Source organism: Passer montanus, unplaced genomic scaffold (assembly GCF_014805655.1).
Source record: "Passer montanus isolate IOZ18808 unplaced genomic scaffold, ASM1480565v1 scaffold5, whole genome shotgun sequence".
In the NCBI taxonomy this organism is placed as follows: domain Eukaryota; kingdom Metazoa; phylum Chordata; class Aves; order Passeriformes; family Passeridae; genus Passer; species Passer montanus.
The window spans coordinates 5,102,377-5,120,463 of NW_024369929.1; the positions used below are offsets into that span (position 1 = coordinate 5,102,377).

Consider the following 18,087-nt stretch of genomic DNA (forward strand, 5'->3'; position numbering starts at 1 on the left):
TTGTAAATACAGGTTACTCATGTAAGGTTTTCCTTTATATACACAAACACCATGTGTATTTTATACATAAACTCATCCCAATAAAAACATACTGATCAAGCTTGCATATTACGTCATATTACAGTTAGAATGTGTGGTTTGAATGGATGTCGCTAGAAAATAAAGAGAATCTAAATATAATTTTGCCTTCAGATTTTTTTTATTGTATGGCATACTGAAATTGCTTATGTTATTGGGATGGTGGTTGTTTTGTTTTTATTTATTTAAACAGTAAATTATAGTTCATTCTCCTTCATCCACACTTGCTACCTTTTGTTTTGGTCTTCTCTGCAATGTGACCTAGAGAAGGAATATGATCTGCAGAATTTTTTGTCTTTTTGGATCATAAAATCTTCACACCTCCTAATTTATTATGGTATTTAGTGATGGCCTTTTCACGTTTCCTTCTCTTTGCATGAACGTGCTGTGTGGCAATGAGCCTCGGAGAGCATGTTTACATTGCATTCGGATTAGGAGGTATCATGTCCAAGTTGAAGACAAAATGGCTACTAAGTAAAACCTCTGCTTTTATTGTGGCTTTTCTTTTCAAGGGAAAAGAGCGCATAGGTTACCTTCCGAAATGAAAACTGCTAGTTTGATTCAGGTGAACTTGGTGAATAGCCCAAGCCCGTGTTTGGTACAAAGGAATGAAGCGTTTTGCCCGGGGTCAGGGGCTTGCCTGGTGCCAGGTGCCTGTGGCCGGCAGAGGGTTCCCAGCCCTGTCTCTGGCACTGCAGGCGTTCCTCACCTCCACAGGGCTCTCCTGGCTTCCTGCTTCTGCACCGGGCTGCAACTTCCCTGCTGCTCTCAGGCAGCATCCATTCCCTGCAGGTTGAAATGCAGCATTTGAAGATAAGGTTATTTTTAAATGAGAAAACCTTTTATTTTCTTTAGAGAATCTTATGTTTCTCTGTTGTGATCAAGCAGTCTTCCTTTGAGGTTGGAGTTTAATGTGGATTCCCATCTTCCTGGACATGTGGTGGGTGTTTGGGTGCAGCAGGGATGAGGAGCACTGCCGGGGGTGTTGTGCAGTGCACACTGTGCCCCAATAAAAAGTGAAAGTCTCCTTCTGAACTGGGGCACACTGGGCTCTGCTCTCTGCTCAGTGCTGGTGATGGATAAACAGCAGGAGAGGTTGTGGAAGGCCGGGTTGAAAATGGCAGTGCCTGCTGTAACAGAATGAGGTGTAATGTGCAGAGCAGAGCTTCTTCCTCTTTTCTCCCTCCCTCCTCTTCCTCCCCTCTTCCCTTGCCGTGCAGTTTGCATGTGCTGGCAGGTTGGTGCATTCAGTTCCCCCTTTGCTTCCCAGCAGGTTTAGCACATCCAGCTCAGTACTCTTCTCTGTTGTTCTCCCTCCACGTCCTTTTTTCCTGCACGTGTTTGTACATAGTCGATGGATGCTTTTGGTTGTGTTTGTTACAGGTTTGGTTTTGTTTGGTTGTTTTTTTAAAAGGTTTCAGTGTTCGGATTGTATTGTCAGTGAAAATAGTATAGCAAAATATAGCAGCTACATAAATACGGGACTTGAGGATCACAAACAAGTCTGTGCTTGTCCTGCCCCTTCACAGACAAATATAAATATAGAGACTGATGCAGGCCACGAGTGGGACAATGAGCTATTAATTATCTCAACTCGTACTTATTTTATTCTGTTTATTAAATTAAAATGTAGTTTGACAAAAACATATTAAGTAATTGTGTACATGTGGAGTCCCTTAAATTGAAACAATAGTTTAAGCCCTGCTGGTTACATTTGCAGGAATGGTCAGTATAGGTACTGAAGACTTAAAAATACGCTTTTTAGGTGTCCAGTCTGTTGATGTTTGGGGTTTTTTTTTGTTGGGGTGTTTTTTGGCATATAAGGTGACCACTAGTTTGAGCTGAGGAGGGGATGATAAAAGAGTGCTTAAAGACAAATCAGGAAGTATTTATTTGCATTATAACATCATATGCAGGTATTTAACTGCTGTTTGGTTACAGTAATTGAAGCTCATCACTGTCCGTCTGCATTTGTGTCCTGCTGCCCCACTGGAACCCATGCAGCAAATGTCTGGTTTTGTTTGGTGCTGCGTGTGTGAGCTGCTGAGGCGCTTGGATGTGTTCTTACGGTGTGGGTGAAGCGGGCAGAAATAATACTGGATGTCTTTTCCCATTGACGGATTAGAAGTCTAGACAGAGAGAACACGTCTTTGGGAGCCCAGCCTGCCTGATTAGTGTCAGCATGGGCGGGTTTGTAAATTGCCCTGGTCTTCGCTGGACACTGGGCCTTAATCTGCCTGGTTTTATTTCTCTTTCGATTCGTTAAAGCTTTCATATTTATTAATAGATTTTTGTCCAGACGTTGGAGCCCCAGGCGGGAAAACCTCCCTAGTCAGCTGTCTGAGCATATAGACTAATGGGGTTTCACTCATTTCTTTGGGTGAGGGTGCTGTATTACCAAATGTGTGTTATTTGTATATGATGTTTCTGTACCCAAACATATGGTGGTGAAGACAGAGTCTCCTCAGTATCACATTGACTTGCCAAGGAATGTCTTGCAGCTGAAGACAGCCAGTGAAGTACGGATATAAAAGCAGCGTGGCACGAGGATTGAGATGCAGAGATGGCCAAGGAAGGATGGTGTCAGCTGAGGGTCTGTCATTGCTGGCATAAAAGAAAAAGACCAACAGTTTTAGGCAATTTAATCCCTCTGCTCACTGTATTAATCCAAAATCCAGTAGCTGTGAACATTGAAGGAGCAGACAGGTTTGTTTTCTTGTTCACTGTTGCAAATTACTAGTGATGGTTCTGCAATGAGCACTTGTTTACCATTGTAAATAGTAATCTGGTGATTACATCTGTGCATGGGTTGGCCCCAGCTTCTTTCACCTTGCCTGCATCTCAGCTCTTTTTGTCCTAAAGGCATCTGTTAGGATTTGAATATAGCAGTTCTGCTTGAGAGATTAATTTCTCTCCTTCTCCGCCCCAGTGTCTCATGTGTAAACCAAGCTGAGGACCAGGCAGACACAAAGCACTGCATTTGCAACCATTTCAGGCTGTGGGTTTCAGACCCATAATTTTTGTCCTCCAATCACTCTTCTAGCTACAAGTTGTATTGGAAAACCACATGAGCAAATATGGGCAGTGCTGACACTGTGTCCTGATGCCCAGTTTGTCTCATGTTGAAGGAGGAATAGGAGGTGAATTGTGCCCTTATGTTTGGGCTCTTGTTATTGTGCTAGAAAACCAGATTAGCTGATTGTAACACCGATGGGTTCTAATCTTTGGAAGGCTCCATTCTTTTTTATGACTTAAAACATTCCTGCTCCCTCCTGCAGTTGCATCCATCACTCCTCATTAGGCATTGTCAGCAAGCGTGGATCATCACTTAGCTGTTGGCAGAGCAAATGTTCTGCAACTTGGGAAATGCCATTGAGATTTTTCATAATAGGAATTGCTACTTATTTGTATAATTAGGTCAGCAGAAAAAATTATTGACTTGATATTTTAAATAAAAATTAATATTGATTGACTTGATATTTTAAATTAAATGCCTGGCAATGAGGAGGGAAGCTTAAGGGGTATGTGTTTCAGGCTTTTAGCAAATGCAGATGGATATACCTTTTTGGTAGTTTTCTTTTGCATTTGAAGTTTCTGTATGTAATTTTTTAAAACAAGTGTTTCTTGGGTCAGGTTGGACTAATGTGTCAATCAATCCATCTGCATTTTCTCTCTCTCTTGTAGCTTGGAAGAGGGAGACCTGAAGTAAGAGAAAAAACCTCTAACACAACCTTCATTATTTTGTTAAGTAGCCTGTTAAAACTGGGAGAACTCCAGATTTCCTCTGATTACAGAGTACTTGTGGTTATTCTGTGCCCCCAGCCCAAAATGTATTTGCCATCATTCTCCCCTTCCTCCTGATTAATTCATGGAGGTGGGAAACACAGGTTATAATTCTTTAATGACAGATTACTGATTTCTGTGAGGAAAATCAAATTGTCATTGACAGGTGTACAGGCTGCACTTACTTCACTTAATCTATGCAGCATCAGAAGTGTGTTTACCTGCTTTGAAAAAGAACCTTGAGCCCCTTAGCTGAGAGATGATGAGAGTGTAAAACTGCAGAGATTTCTTGTCACTGACTCAGTTTTCCCTGGCTTCTTGGTTCCAGTGATTCCAAGTCTTGGTAAGGTTTGCCTGTCCTGAATGTGTTTCCTGATGTGATGTATAAGCAGTCAAATACATAGGAAAAAATTGACCTGTGGACTGTAATTTAGAGTGGTTCATGGTGATTTCAGGGAAGGTCACCCCTCCTTGGGCAAAGCATTTAGCAGCTTGTCATTCTCCTTCACACTCTGCTTCCCCAAATGGATAGGAACAGAAAGTGGAATTTGTTTCATTTCACTCCACCTGGTTCTGTACAAGTTCCCACGTAGTTATTGTGGAGGGAAAAAAGGCATTTCTGAGGTGAGGGAAGATGTATCCATAGAACAATCCATCCCATCACTTCATGTGCCGAATTCTCTGACTGCACACAAATTTTAAACCAGGGTGTAACCATCTGTGGTGCGGAACTAATGAATTGGGCAAAATAAATCCTACATCATTTGTCCCTTTCTCAGCTTGGTTCTCCTGGAGATGGCCTGCCTGGGTTGTTCACAAGCCTTCCACTCCTCTGAACAAGAGCCAGGTACCCCTTTATCCGTCACTGCACATTCCTGTGTGCAGGACACTCCTTTTGTGGGGAAGCCCCCCAGAAGGATTCCTCCAAGGAATCCAAGGCAGGGTGAGAAGCAGGCTGAGAAGCTCGTGCAGTTGGTGCTGCAGTGCATCCCCGTGCTGCTGGCCAAGCCCGGTGCCAGCGGCTGCCAGCCAGTGGCGTGGCAGGAGCAGCAGCTTCCCAAACGTCGTGCAGTTGGTGCTGCAGTGCATCCCCGTGCTGCTGGCCAAGCCCGGTGCCAGCGGCGTGGCAGCAGTGGCGTGGCAGGAGCAGCAGAAAGCATTATGGGGCACGGCCACCACGGTGGTGCAGTTTCTAGGTCAGCAGGTGTGCAGGCCAATTTGGTCTGCAGGCCTTTTTACAAGGTTAGAAAATAAACCTGAGTAAAATGAATGGTGACCTTTATGTAACCTTTGGAGAACGGAGCTGAGGTTTTATTGAATATCCTGGCTCTGAGTTGGAGGGAATAGCTTTGCAGAAAAAAGGTCTTTATAAACCTGCTTTTAGGAAGAGTGGATTTTTCACTCTTGTTTCTGGGTTTTGTTTGTCTGTGTTTCTTGAAACAATAGAATCTAAAAAACTATATGGGGGGGGAAAGCATTATTCAAGTAATAAAAGATTTGGATAGGTTTTACTGTTGTTCATTTGGAATGCTTTGGGGTGCATGCAGTTGTTGACTTCACAGCATCAAACATACGTAATTCCTTGTTTCATAAACATTTTACTTTCCACTGCAGGAGTTTCTTCACTGAAGCAAGTCAGACGGTGTGACACTGTGGTTCAGTGCAGTTCTAATGAGTCCTTAATAAGCACAGAGTTGCAGGGCTGTCATCCCAGGCCTCTGTAGCTGGGTTGCTTGCCATTTAGGAAAGTTCTGCATTATTTACATGGGTCTGTATGCCACTGGCAAGTAGGAATCCAGATCTCTACCTGAAAAGAACACTTGGAAACTCCCCCTGAAAGTTTCTGGATACTGTACAAATTAATCAGAAAAAGTAGTTTAACTGGGTGAGATGACAGTACTGCTCAGGTTGGGGTGATCAGACTTATACTGAAGCACTGATTAATCTTCTAATTAATTGGAGCTTGGGGTGGTTTTGTTAGTCTTTTTCTCTGTGTGTGTATAGTTTTGAGAGTAGGGGTTGAGCTTAATGTTTTTATACAGATCCCATAAGTTATGTATGTTGCCTTCTCTTGTTACTCTACTCAGCTACTTGCCAAACAGAAGTATTTGGAGAAGGGCCAGAGCTGCAAAATTCAGATCAGGATCCAAATTTGTATTTTTGGTTCAAGCCTTTCTAATATCTAATATTACAAAACCTCATATATAAATAAGGAGCTCTTTATTTTTAAACTGTGGTGACGAGGGCAGGGAGGTAGCTTCCTTGCCTCCCTCTGCAGCAGCCCAGGTAGAATGCTGGACTGTGTTACAAAGCTATCAGCAGGTGATTCAAAAGGTAAATTGAATAGGTGAAAAAGCAGTGAGTGCACTGTCGCCCAGAAAGAGCCTGTCAAAAGGCCAGCAAAAATTGGTGTTTTCAAGGCAGTGAGAAGAATCCCCTAAATCTAAAAATTCTGGAAGTGGTGGGATGTTTTGAGGTGTTTCATTAGGTCTTTGTGAATTTCAAGGGTTTGTTTTGTTTTGTTCTAAATGGAGTTAGCCAGTATCTCAATTTTAATGCTTTCTTGATTTAATGGAAAAAGGATTATCTCTCACCAAGTAGGATGCTTGTTATCGGCTGCTGTGCCATCAACAGGCTCTCAGTAAGCTGCCCAGTGTTTTGTGTTGTTGAATGTTTAGTCATTAAGACAGTGGAAAAAAAAAAATTCAAAACTTCCCAAATATTTTCCTTGTGGCTTCTTTTTAATTGCTTGTGGTTGCTGTGGTGACACCGTGCCTCAAAGGGTGGGGAGGCCGGGGTTGCTGCAGCAGTGGGGATGGGGTGGCTCTGGCTGGTGGCACCTGGTGAGTGGCATTGTCCCATGGTCTCTGTGACCAGCTGTAGCCCACAGCCACCCTGCAAGGGCAGCACCTGCCTGCTCCAGGGCAGGAATGTGTCCCTGGCTGTCTGGGGGTGTCCCCGTGTTCCTCCACTGTCAGGAGTCCCACTCAGCTTTTCCCTGGAGCTGGCTGGGAGTGCTGGCCCTTGCCCATTCTCAGGTGCTTCAAGTTTGTGAAGAAAATCTTGTTCCTGGGGAGAACTTGTTTATTAAATGAGGCATATTTGTATCTCCCCCTGAGAGAAAGTTTGTGGTTAAATGTCAAGGTCCATGATGGATGGCCTCACAGATACAGATTGCATGCAGGCAATCTCTATTTCTCAGTCAGAAATTCCCAAGTGCCATTATGAGGTTGTTGGGACACCTGTGGGTGAAGAAGATTGCACTGGGCTGTAGAAATTACAGTTTGTGGCTTTGTATATCAAGAAGTGGGTTATGCTGTTTTTAAAGTGGTCAGCAGTGCAAACTGTTGGAACTTTTTCTCAGTATGAATGAGGTTGCCTTGTAAGTATCAACATGAGCGTCCTTTAGACAAACAAAAATTAGTGTCTAAAAAAAGTGTGCTGGATAATAAGATGGGCAGTTTGTTCTCCTGTGTTTGCCTTACCTCCTTCTTGCTCATGTTTAGAAATCACTTGAAAATGCCTGGAGTAGTCTTTGTGACTTCAGTGGAAATATTCCCGTGTGCCTTCTCCCTTCCTCTTCAGAACCACAGCTACATTAAAATACAGACTGGAAAGTTACTTAGTACCACAAGTGGTAACTCATTGAAGGCCTCTAAATTGTAAAGCTTTAACATTTATTTAATATTTTTTTGTAGATGGAATTTTAGTCTTGTTTTTTAATCTGCTCTGAAAAAATATGACAGCTCCTTCTTTCAGAACCACGTTAGTTTTATTGCTAGTTCAGTGGGGGAAAGTACTTGAGAGGCTTGGGTCCTTGTTAAATCAGGAGGAGAATTCTGCAAGGGGATTCTGGATCCTGTGTGAATGTGGAGGCAGTCAGAAATGGAGACTCGAGGTGTCTGCGTCAGGGCTGGACCAGTTTGCTGTGTGTGCTGAGGGTGTGTGGCAGTGGTTTCTTGGGAAGAGCTCCCAGGGTGCCGTGCCCAGGAGAGCTGTGCTCCCTGGTGCTTGGCATCACCCTCCAGCTGGGTGCAGATGCTTTGTGCCAGCTCCTGATTGCTCTGCTCTCCTTGTGCTGCTTCTGTGGAACCTGGTGCCTGTGGGTGAGGCCAGCCAGCCCTTGATGAAAGCTGCAGTTCCTTCTGCTGTGATGGGACTGTCTGAAGAAAAGGCTAAAAATAATTTTGAACTATTTTTGCAGGAGTCAGACTATGCCACAGAAACTTTTTATCCAAGGTCTGACAAAGTGTGACAAAATTCCTTTCATTAAGGGTGTATAAAAGATTGGTCAATTTTATGGTTTGATTTTCTTTCTGTATTAAGCTTTTTGGCTTGGTAAATCATGAGGGCCTACAGTTGCTATTAGTGGCCATATAAATGAAATTAATTAGTTGATATTTAAAAGACAGTCAAGTTACTCAGTGGCAGTAATTGGAAGCTGCACACCTGGAACCACATTTTGCTGAAGAGCTAAGCCTGCTTTTGGCTCCAGGAGCCTGCTCTACAGCATTACCTTCATTATGCTTGATTCCAGTGGTATAGTTCAATCACTGACTCCTAAAAAGTTGTGAAATTAAATGGCAGCTGAGGGAAAAGTATTTGCCTTTTCCCTTCAACAAGTGAGTGAAATGGGAATCGTAGATATAGTTTTAAAATGCAAGAAATATCCCTGGAAAAGGATATTTTGAGCATAATCTGTTAGTTTTTGGGAGATAGCTTGCTGAATCAATTAAAATATTTGGAAATACTGGTGGTTTGTGTGTGTTTAATTACGCTGGACAAAGGTTTGTCTAAATGCAGTTTATAGTGAATCTTCAGTTAAAAATTAATCTTGAGCATCATTTTATCATGCAAAAAAAAAGCTAAAATGCTGACCCTTAAGATTTGGTAACCTGTATAATTAATTCTGTGATCCATGAAGATATCCAGACACCTCTCTCTTATTGGTAACTTCTGAGTAGAAGCCAGGTGTCTGATTACCCTGTAGATCCAAGCCTGAATACACTCTGAATACTCAATTTTTTGGTTAATAGCAGCTAAAAAAATGATCATAGCCTTGAGCTCTAAGGCTAAGAATAGACATGAAACAAAATACTTTGTTTTGTTTAGTACCAGTGAGTTTAGGCAGTCCCCACTTGGCTTTCATGGAGCGTGTCTGCATGGACTGCATCTTTCTTGCTAGCAGCTTCCTTCTCTTGGAGGGGGCAGGACTGTGGACTCATAAATTGCTATGGTTTGTACAATCAAGTTGGTGAAACTTGTAATTTAATTGAAAACCACCATTTAGCTCCTGTGTACCATGGTTCTGTGTGTGGAAGCCCCTCTGTGAACATTTAGTCACCCATGTGTGCCCTGGGATGCTCTCGGTGAGCAGCTCCAGCTGTTCAGGGTGAAAATATTTGCAATGGGTAAGTGTTTGCAGTGCAGGACTAATAATTGTTGTTTGTTACTTCACAGTGATTCTTGCCACTTTAGTGAAGTTCTTAGTTACAGCTGAGTGCTTTAAATAGCAGTAGCTTTGTGGTGAGGGTAGGCTTTGAGGCCCAGTGTAGGATCTGGAGATAGCTTGAGTGTGTTGTATTCTCCTGGAATTTGTCTAACTCAGAAAGGTGAGCTGCAGTTTTGGCTTGATTAGTTCAGCTCCTGAGCAAAGGAGTGGCAAAGCAGCATATAGTTCACTGTGAAAATTGAAATCAAACTGTGTTACTAATCAGGAAAGGGCATTTTCATTCTCGTAATGCAGACATCTGCTCTCCCGCTGCAATGTTTACGCATGATGTGATTCAGGACCAGGAAAATCCAGACCAGTCAATTCTGTAGTGTTCTTAAACAATGTCTGCTTCTGGAAGGACCCCTCAGACAAGTAATTGTGAGTACCATTAGCATGAGACTTTTGCAGAAGCATAATTCAGTGGATTGTTAGATGCTGAAAACGTGTGGTAGCCTACAGGTAAATGTCAACAGCGCTGTTACCCTGGTGAGTACTTCTGTAGAACTATCTGCATACATCTGAAATATAATTCTGTGCTGTTACGATTTTTGGAAAGTCAGAAGTTTAGTGCAGCTTTTCTGAAATCTGATCTAGATTTAATCAAGTACAGCCTTTTCTGGTTTGGACTCTTTTACTAAATAAGTTGTGGTGTAACTGTGCAGCTCCCTGGGATGTTTAGGATATACATGCTATGAATAATGAATCCATGCAGGTGTTCTGTACATTGTCTGAATAGGGTGCTAAACTCAGTGGCTTGTGTGGCTGTGGCTTCAATACTTTGTACTAGGACAGGTCACATGCCCTCTGCTGCATTTTCAAAAGAACACCATGACAATATGAAAACTTCTGAAATAGCTATCAAAATGCCTATGGATGATGCTGTGCCTGCAGAGCAGGTGTGTTGCTTGAGAAGAAAATGGCTAAGTTGTTAGGTTTTGGGGTCCTGTCCCCTTCATTGCTTGTAGAAGTAGGATGGTGAGGCAACAAACTGGCTGCACACATTGCTCCCTGTTCTGAGGACAGAGAGCTGAACCCTGAAGTTGTGGGGTATTAAATGCTGGTCAGGTGGCAGGGAAGGAGGCAGTGTGGGGTGGGGTGCATGGTGTTGGCCTGCCCCACACTGCAGGTTCTGCAGTGCTGCCCTGGAGCTCTGTGCTGCTGCTGTGGAGCTGGGCTGGCCTGAGGGGGGCAAACGTGACCCAGGTGGGAGCAGCCAGTCCTGCCCTGCAGGGCCATGGAAGGTACCTGTTGACAGAGTTAATCTTCCACCTAGGAGTGAGTGCAGTTGTGTTTAAACTCCTTTTCATAAAATCCTTAAGAATTGGAGTAGCACATGTTTGTAACGCTTCCCACTAAAGATCCTACTTCAGGGTTTAAAACCATTTTTAAAAGTGCCACATAGATTAGTTTTTTCTCACCCCCAGAAGCAGAGTATGGAAAGCTGATGAGTTACACTGCTTTAGCATTTAGTGAACTGACCTTTGAGATAGACAAGAGTCTTCTGGCTACTTGCAGCTCTTTATTTGCAGAGACCAGAGAGCTTCTGTGTTAGAGTGGGTTGAAGCTGCTGAGCAGAGGTGAGTGAGAAGTGCCTTGGTGTGGGTGCAAGGCTGGAGGATGGATGCCTGAAGGAACCTGTGGAAGCTGAGCAAGGGGGAGCCCTCTGAAATGGGAGGTTGTATGGTCACCATCAGGCACCAGTGCCGTGTTCATCCTGCATGTGTCCAGCTTTAAATTTTCACCTGATGGTAAAGTCAAGGACAGGAGAGGGTTCTGGGATGTGCCAGTGAGCAACATGGCACAAGCTGGAGGGAAGTTGCCTTTCCTATGGTAGTGAAGCCATGCCCATCTAGCAGGAAAGAAGTGAGTGACCCTTTTAGTAGGCAGATGCTTGGAGAGTGCATGTAGATACTCAGGGCATTACTCAGCACAGGGAAACCTAAGAGGTTGCAAGAATTGCATTCCATGGGAGTCAGCAATCGGGTACAGGTTCCTCAAGTGGAAAAAAGGGTGCAGAGGAGCTGTGTGGTGGGCAGCCGTGAGAGAAGAGGGAGCAAGGAGAAGGAGGAATGCACGTGTGCAGAAATCAGGGCAGAAGCAGGGGTAATAGGATGTTGCAAGCAGCCTTGGCAGGAGAGGGCTAGATAAAAGCTGAATTTGTTTGCAGAAGGACAGGCTGATACCTATGGGGGAGCTGTTCAATGTGGAGGGGGGAGGAGGATATCTGTGGCGTGGAGGAGGGACGAAGAGTGTGCCAGGGAAACCCTGCAGGTCAAGCTGAGTCTCCTCAGTGCAGAGTCTGTGGAAGGCCTAGGGCAGCCCCTGGATTGCTCCTCTGCTTCCAGGGTGTGCCAGGCTCAGGGAGCATCGAGATGGCAGCTTCTTGGGAAGGCTGGGGCTCATTTCCAGGCTGGCAGAGGGACACCTGCAGCTGTTGGCCCTGCAGGTTTTGGGGAGGGGATGGCTGTGTGCACTGTCTGGCTGCTGGCTGCTTGCAGGGCTCTGCAGGGCAGGGGGGGTCTCATCTGCTCCCTTAGGATAAAGCCACAGAAGAGCTTGAATGGGGCTGGGTTGTGGTACTGCAAACCAGGTGACAGCCCCTGGGTGTCAAATGAATAGGAAAATAAAAAGGTACAACCAGTAGCAGCAAATCTCTCTGTTAAGAGAATGTAACTAGGATAGCTGTGGGTCCTGAAAATGTTGAAGGAAATAATGTGAAATAAAGAAGAAGAAACCCAGTTTTTATGAGCAGGCTTAAATCTGCCATCCAGGCACCTGTGCCAGCATTGGGAAACACGTGTGCTGGGAAAGCCTTGCTGCAGAGCTGCTGACACTGGGAGCTGTTCCCTTGGATTCAGCTGAGCTCTGAGCTATGTGCAGTAAACACGGCGCTGTGCAGGTTTGTACATTGCTGGGTGTGTGTTACCTGTAAGCAGAGTGTAGAACTCTTCCTGCTTCCTCACGTGAATATTGTTTTGCTTTGCCATCAGGTGTCTGTAGCCACCATTTCCCAAGGGAAAGGCAGTGGAGGACCAGGTCTGTGACTTGTGGCAGGCTGTGATGCACAGCAAAGTGCTGCCTTCCTCCTCCTCCTCAGCTAGCTGGCTCTGCAGGCATGGAAGAGAAACAATTTTGTGCACGTGTATTATAGATGCACTGAATTTCCTGTTTGGTTTTTAAGTTGTGCTGAGGAGTGTCACCCCCTTGGTTTCACTAGGCATCCTTTCTCGGAGCCATGTGGAACAAAGGCTGGAGTAAAATCCCAGTGTCTCACAGCTGGCTTTACAGTGCCTCCAGTTCAGACCCTTAAGTAATAATGTTGTGATGGGGCTTCTGATGACCTCAGCTGAAAATAGCACGGCAGATCTCTTGGCTACCTATAGATTGGATTGTGAAGCAACCAAAGGTTGATTTATTTTTTCGTAATTAGTTTCAAAACCCAGCAGTTTTCATTGTGGAATACGCGAGTTGTTGCAATGGATGATTTGCTCTGTAGCCACAAACCTGCATGTCTGGTGACTGTTTCCTTCTTTCTGCTTTCAGTGGGACATCCCTGAAATGAAATTTCTTCTGAAATAATCTTTCTTCATTATGGTTTTTTGAGATTGTAGATTGTTAGTAATAAATACAGGATGTGTCTCCTCTGAAGTCATATTATCTTCTCACATCCTGTACAGAGGGCACTGCATCCTTGGAAAAGAATCTCCTGCCTGAATGTAACAATATGCACTGATTTTAATTCAGAGCAGTGCTGAAAGAACCAGGGTGAGAGCTGTGTAAAAGCATTTTCTTTGTCTCTTCTCAGAGTTCATTACAGTAACTTATGGCAATATACTGAATTTAAATAAATGTAAAAAAACCCCCAACCCCAGTAACTTAAATGACTGTCTTGTTGGAATAGAGCACCTGGCAGTGTGTGGTTGTTGCAACTTCTTCCCAGTTATTTTAAGAATAGTGGAACAAGCCTTTAGAATTGAAGACAACTAGATTTCTTCAGAGAGCAGAAAGAGATGTTTATAGACCTATGTTTCAGACATAGGTATTCTGATGTCTGCTGGCTAATTATTTCTTGGCAGTTCATTACAATGGGCTACATTTGAGACTTGGGCATTTCATTAGCAGTCTCATCTTCTTTCTTTGTTCAGCTGTTTGTATAGTGGGCATTATCTATACTCATAAAATGATCATAGTGTCAGAAATGGTGAAGGGATTAAATTTTTATTCTCTATGAACTATTTTAAGTGCATTTATTTTAGTAACAAGTGTTGAAGTCACATGTTTGACACACTTTAACCTGCATTAACTTCAAGGCATGCTGAACCACTATGCTTTTCAGCACTGTGATATAGCATTGCTCTTTCTTATGTCTGATGGAAAACTGGTTTAGCTGATTCTCTCTGGTGAGTGGAAGGAGTGGATTAGGTTACAAGGGTGAAGGAGTTGCAGCTCACCCTTCTTGTTGCACTTTTTATTGGCTTGCTGAGCGTTTGCCTCCTGGTTTTGCTGAGAAGGGTGGTTTGCCTGGGATTGAGAAGGGATCTGCTTTCAGACCGAAAGAGACAATATTTACCAGTTGGTGAATTCTCGCTTTGTTTACTTTTTGAGGCCTGGGAGTTGGACACTTTTCTGCATTTCCTCTATTTTTATACTTCAGGGAAATAGCGATACTTCATGTGCTTTTAGGATGCAATTGTGGTCCCTGTGGCTTTTATATGGAATAAAAATATATCTGCATTTGAATCCTGAAAGACCTAATTTGTCTTGCCTTAAATGTTTTGCCTGTTTGCTGTGTTTGTGCGAGGCTCAAGTGCCTGGTGTCTGGGGCGGGACCCTGGCTTCTCGCGGGGCAGGGAGCAGTGCAGGCAGGGACAGAGCCCCTAGGTGGCATCAGAAGCCTCCTGATTTTTGGCTGCTGCACGCCCGGGGGTGCGAGGTGAGGATGGGAGGGGGTTCGTGGCCCTGGGGTGCAGGGCCCTGCCTGGGGTGTGCTTTGCTTTCACGGTGCCCTGGGCTGGAGCTCGTACGGCATTAGCTGAGCAGTATGGATAGTCGTCATTTTGCCAATTCAAACAAGTTTCAACCTTGTGCAGCTCTGCTTTCTAAATATTTAATTGAAATGCTTTTACAGCCATTTTACTTCTTTATCACAGTGAGCCAAGCCAGACAATGTAACATGGCATATGTTAAGATGTTAATTGAGTAGCAGCACACATAGGCGGCTGTTTCATAATTTTCTCCTTAGATGATCCTTGGCTCCAGTTTAACATTTCTTTGTGCTTCTGAGTGGAAGGTTATATAAAGATATATTTAGAGCTGTTAGTCTAAGAAAGAGAAGCATTAATTCAGTAAGATTAAGAATTAAGGGCTGATTGCTGCAGGCACTGCTGGGACACAGTGCTTGTCGTGGTAAGGATGTGATAATAGTACCTTTCTGATAGTACCACTTACTGTAATGGGGTTGGTAATCCTTTTATTGAGTGGTTCCTCACAGCACACAGAGTAAATAGAGATTTTTTTTTTTTAATGTCACCTGATGTTGTCAGAGTAGTGGAATTCAGACTGAATCTTTCCAAAAGGGTATGTGGTCAGTTTAATAATGACCCTCCCTATTTTAACAAGGTTTTCAGAAAGATGACTTTGCCAAAACTGTCGCTGTTGGTATTTTGTAGTGGACTCTGACTTGTTTTCCTTGGGAGCTGAAGTGGGTTTTTGCAAGAGGGAAAGGGGCAGCAGGACACTGCAGAGGAGGAGGAGTTCCTGGGTGCTGTCACCACCCAAATGCCTGCTGTGCCTGGGGACACATGCCTGGCAGGGCTGCTGGTGTGCTCCTGCTGCCGACAGGAGCAGCCCCTCCAGAGTGCCCCTCGCCATTCCGAGCAGTTTGAGGAGCAGCAGATGCACTGGGAAATGGAGGCTTTTCAGATCGCAGTCATTTTTGAAAGGACGTGTGGACAAGACACTCCTTCTTCGGCAGACGTTGTCTTGGGTATTCTTCTCTTGTGGAAGGCTTGTTTTCAGGTGTGAGTGAAATGCCAGGGCAGCAGTGTCACCATGCACTCTCAGGGTTGTGTGCACTGCACTTGAGCCACTCAGAACTTTCCTGTGGCCTGAACATCCCTGGTGCGTTTTTGGTTTTTCCAAAGGACATTTATTTTATAACTTTGTAAACATTTTCTCTCTCAGAGAGAGAGGGTGGTTTGCAGTCTGAGGTGAATAACTAGGTAACTGTGCCCATGGTAAGTAACTGCACGCTGGGGTTTTCCATTTTAGTTGCAACTTTTTGCTGTAAGTCCTGCATGTTGGGTAATAATGTAACTTAATACTCTAGTACTGGAAACTGGGACCCTGCAGAGGGGAGCCCTTGCTGTCTGGTCAGGAGTTAAGCCCTGCCTTCCTGATGTAAGGCTCAGTTATGAGCAGTGATGGAAAGTGGTTTCTTTTCATCAATTGCATTATGGTTTGGCAGAAATTAATGTTTTCTCTAGGTTGTCCAAGAAGTGCCAAGCCCATGAAGCACAGCTATACAGAGGCTGTTTTCGGAAGGATGTTTCAGTTCGTGCAAATATTTGCAGTCTTGAGCTGAATGGGATACAGAGTATCTGTGGCAATTTCACAGAATGCACCAAACTTTTGATGAACAAATCACTCTGGGCTTCCCACATGTGACCACCTACTCAAACCATTATTAAATTCTGCACAACAAACTGTGGCTCCACTTGCCTGCTGAGTTTGGATGAACCGGCTCAGTTGTTGTTACATCCTCCTCCCCTTGGGGGGTGAGTGCACTGCCATGCCTGGATGGTGAGAGCCGTGTCCTGTGTGCCTTTGGGGCTGGGGGTTCTCCCCTGAGGGAGCAGGACAGCGATGTCCTGAGGTGCTGCTGGGCCCTCTGCCAGGGATCAGTGCTGTGCTCGGGATGTGTGTCCCAGGAGAGGAGCTGTGCTGCAGGGTGGCTGTTCCTGTGCCCCCAGTGTTGGTCCTGCTGCTGCCTTTCATGGGGGCTGGGTGCTCTCAGCTGCAAAGCTGCTAAAGGTTGTTTTCAGGGCTGTGCAGCCTTTGGGAAGGCTCAGGGTTAACCAGGCAGTAGCTGATAAATTCAAGGGCTTGCTTTTATTTCTCCCAACCACCTCCCTTTTTCTGCTCTCACAGACAGAAGGCTTCTCTTACCCTTTGTGGTTATATGGCTTCTCTTATTTGCAGCATTAAGGAGGTACTCGTGCTCAGAGCAACTGAATTCTGCCACTTCTAGTAATACAATAGTCCAATACTGCTCAGTACAATTCAGCTGCCTCTTCCTGAAAGTAAAGTATTGCTTAATTAGAGGAAGGTTGGCAGCATCTGGTTTTATGCCACTTAGAAAAAAGAACTGCATCTCCTTGCCTTATTCTTCTGCTTTTTTCCCCTTTCTCTCCCTCAGTGCAAAGTAAGTTCAGCTGCTCACCTGGGAAGAGAACACACTCCTCATTCTGCCCATGCCAAGTCAGGGCTGTTCTGAGCAGAAATACATAAAATAGGTCAGGGAAAACAGAAATGCATACTTTGGCAGAAGGTAGAAGAGCAGTTTGTAGAAATACTTTCATCTGATTTCTCCTGATCTCATTCTCCCAAAGATAATTGCAGGAGTTTGTCTTCAGCCTTTAGAAGCTTCAATCACTACAGCCTTTGAAACTTATCCTCAAGAATCCTTCAGAGGTCTTGGCCCTTCCTGTAAGACTTTTTGCTGCAGACCCAAAACAGCCAACACACTCTGGGAAGTTGTAGGGTCTGGGGTTCTCCATGAGACACAGCAGCTTTTCAGGGAGCTGCCCTGTGCTGCTTCTCCAAGCACAGCCTAAGAAACCTCCTTTTCTCTGCTGTTTTATTAATTATTAGAAGCTGGGTGCATGTTTTTGAGTGGCTGGTGGGTAGGTGACCAGAAATGGCCAGATTGATCTGCATTGGTGTGTTCAGGGCAGAGTTGACATTTTTGAGGAGCTGTAGACAGTACAGCAGGGTCCCTCTTGAGTCATTCCATGTGTCTTGACTTTGAAACAGTCAGTAGGATGGCAACTGAATAATAATAAATGAATAAACATTTCCTTGTTGGTTGTGATAGTATCTGCATTTTTTTATTGGAGAGGAGCACACACAAGGTTTTGATACAAAATTTTATGCTCTGTGGTTCTTATGTTGGGTCATTGGGCACAAGTTGGCAAATCCAAGGCAGCTGTAAAAGCAGCCACATTTGTTGTTGCTCACAAGAGACAGCTACCCCCAGAATCACAAATCTTGTCCTGCATAAAACTGCATGAAGTAGCCTGAATTAATTTTTGGATCAAGTAAGTGAACTAGTTTTACTTGAGGGAGACTGTCATCCTGAAGAGCTGTGAAGGAGAGAGTGACACCAGCTGTGCTTCCAGGTGGGGGTGAATCACAGTGAGCCTCCAGGAGGGGCAGTGCTGGCTCTGGGCTTTAGGTGCAGTTTCTGAGTTTCCAATGGGGCTTAGGTTTCAAATAGATTCAAATGGTTATTTTCATTAGAAAGAACATAATTCCTGCTGCTTTCCTGCAGCTGCTCATGGGTAGCAAAAATATGTGGGTAATGGCCTCCAGATGTTAGAAATAGTACTGTGTAGGGCCTGCTTCAGCCTGGTTGTTGGGATTGTGGTTGCAGGCACAGTAATTGCAGTAGTAATTAGGTAAGGGATGCATTTGACAGGGACAGAAGCAGACTGACTTACTTGTAAATGAAA

The 18,087-nt window shown here is 44.4% G+C and overlaps 1 protein-coding gene across 2 annotated transcripts in view; it reads left to right on the forward strand.

Annotated features, from left to right (window-relative positions):
• The window catches only part of RFX7 (regulatory factor X7), a 76,630-nt gene that overhangs the window by 28,183 nt on the left and 30,360 nt on the right, over positions 1–18,087 (forward strand). The gene's annotated exons all lie outside the window — the stretch shown is intronic.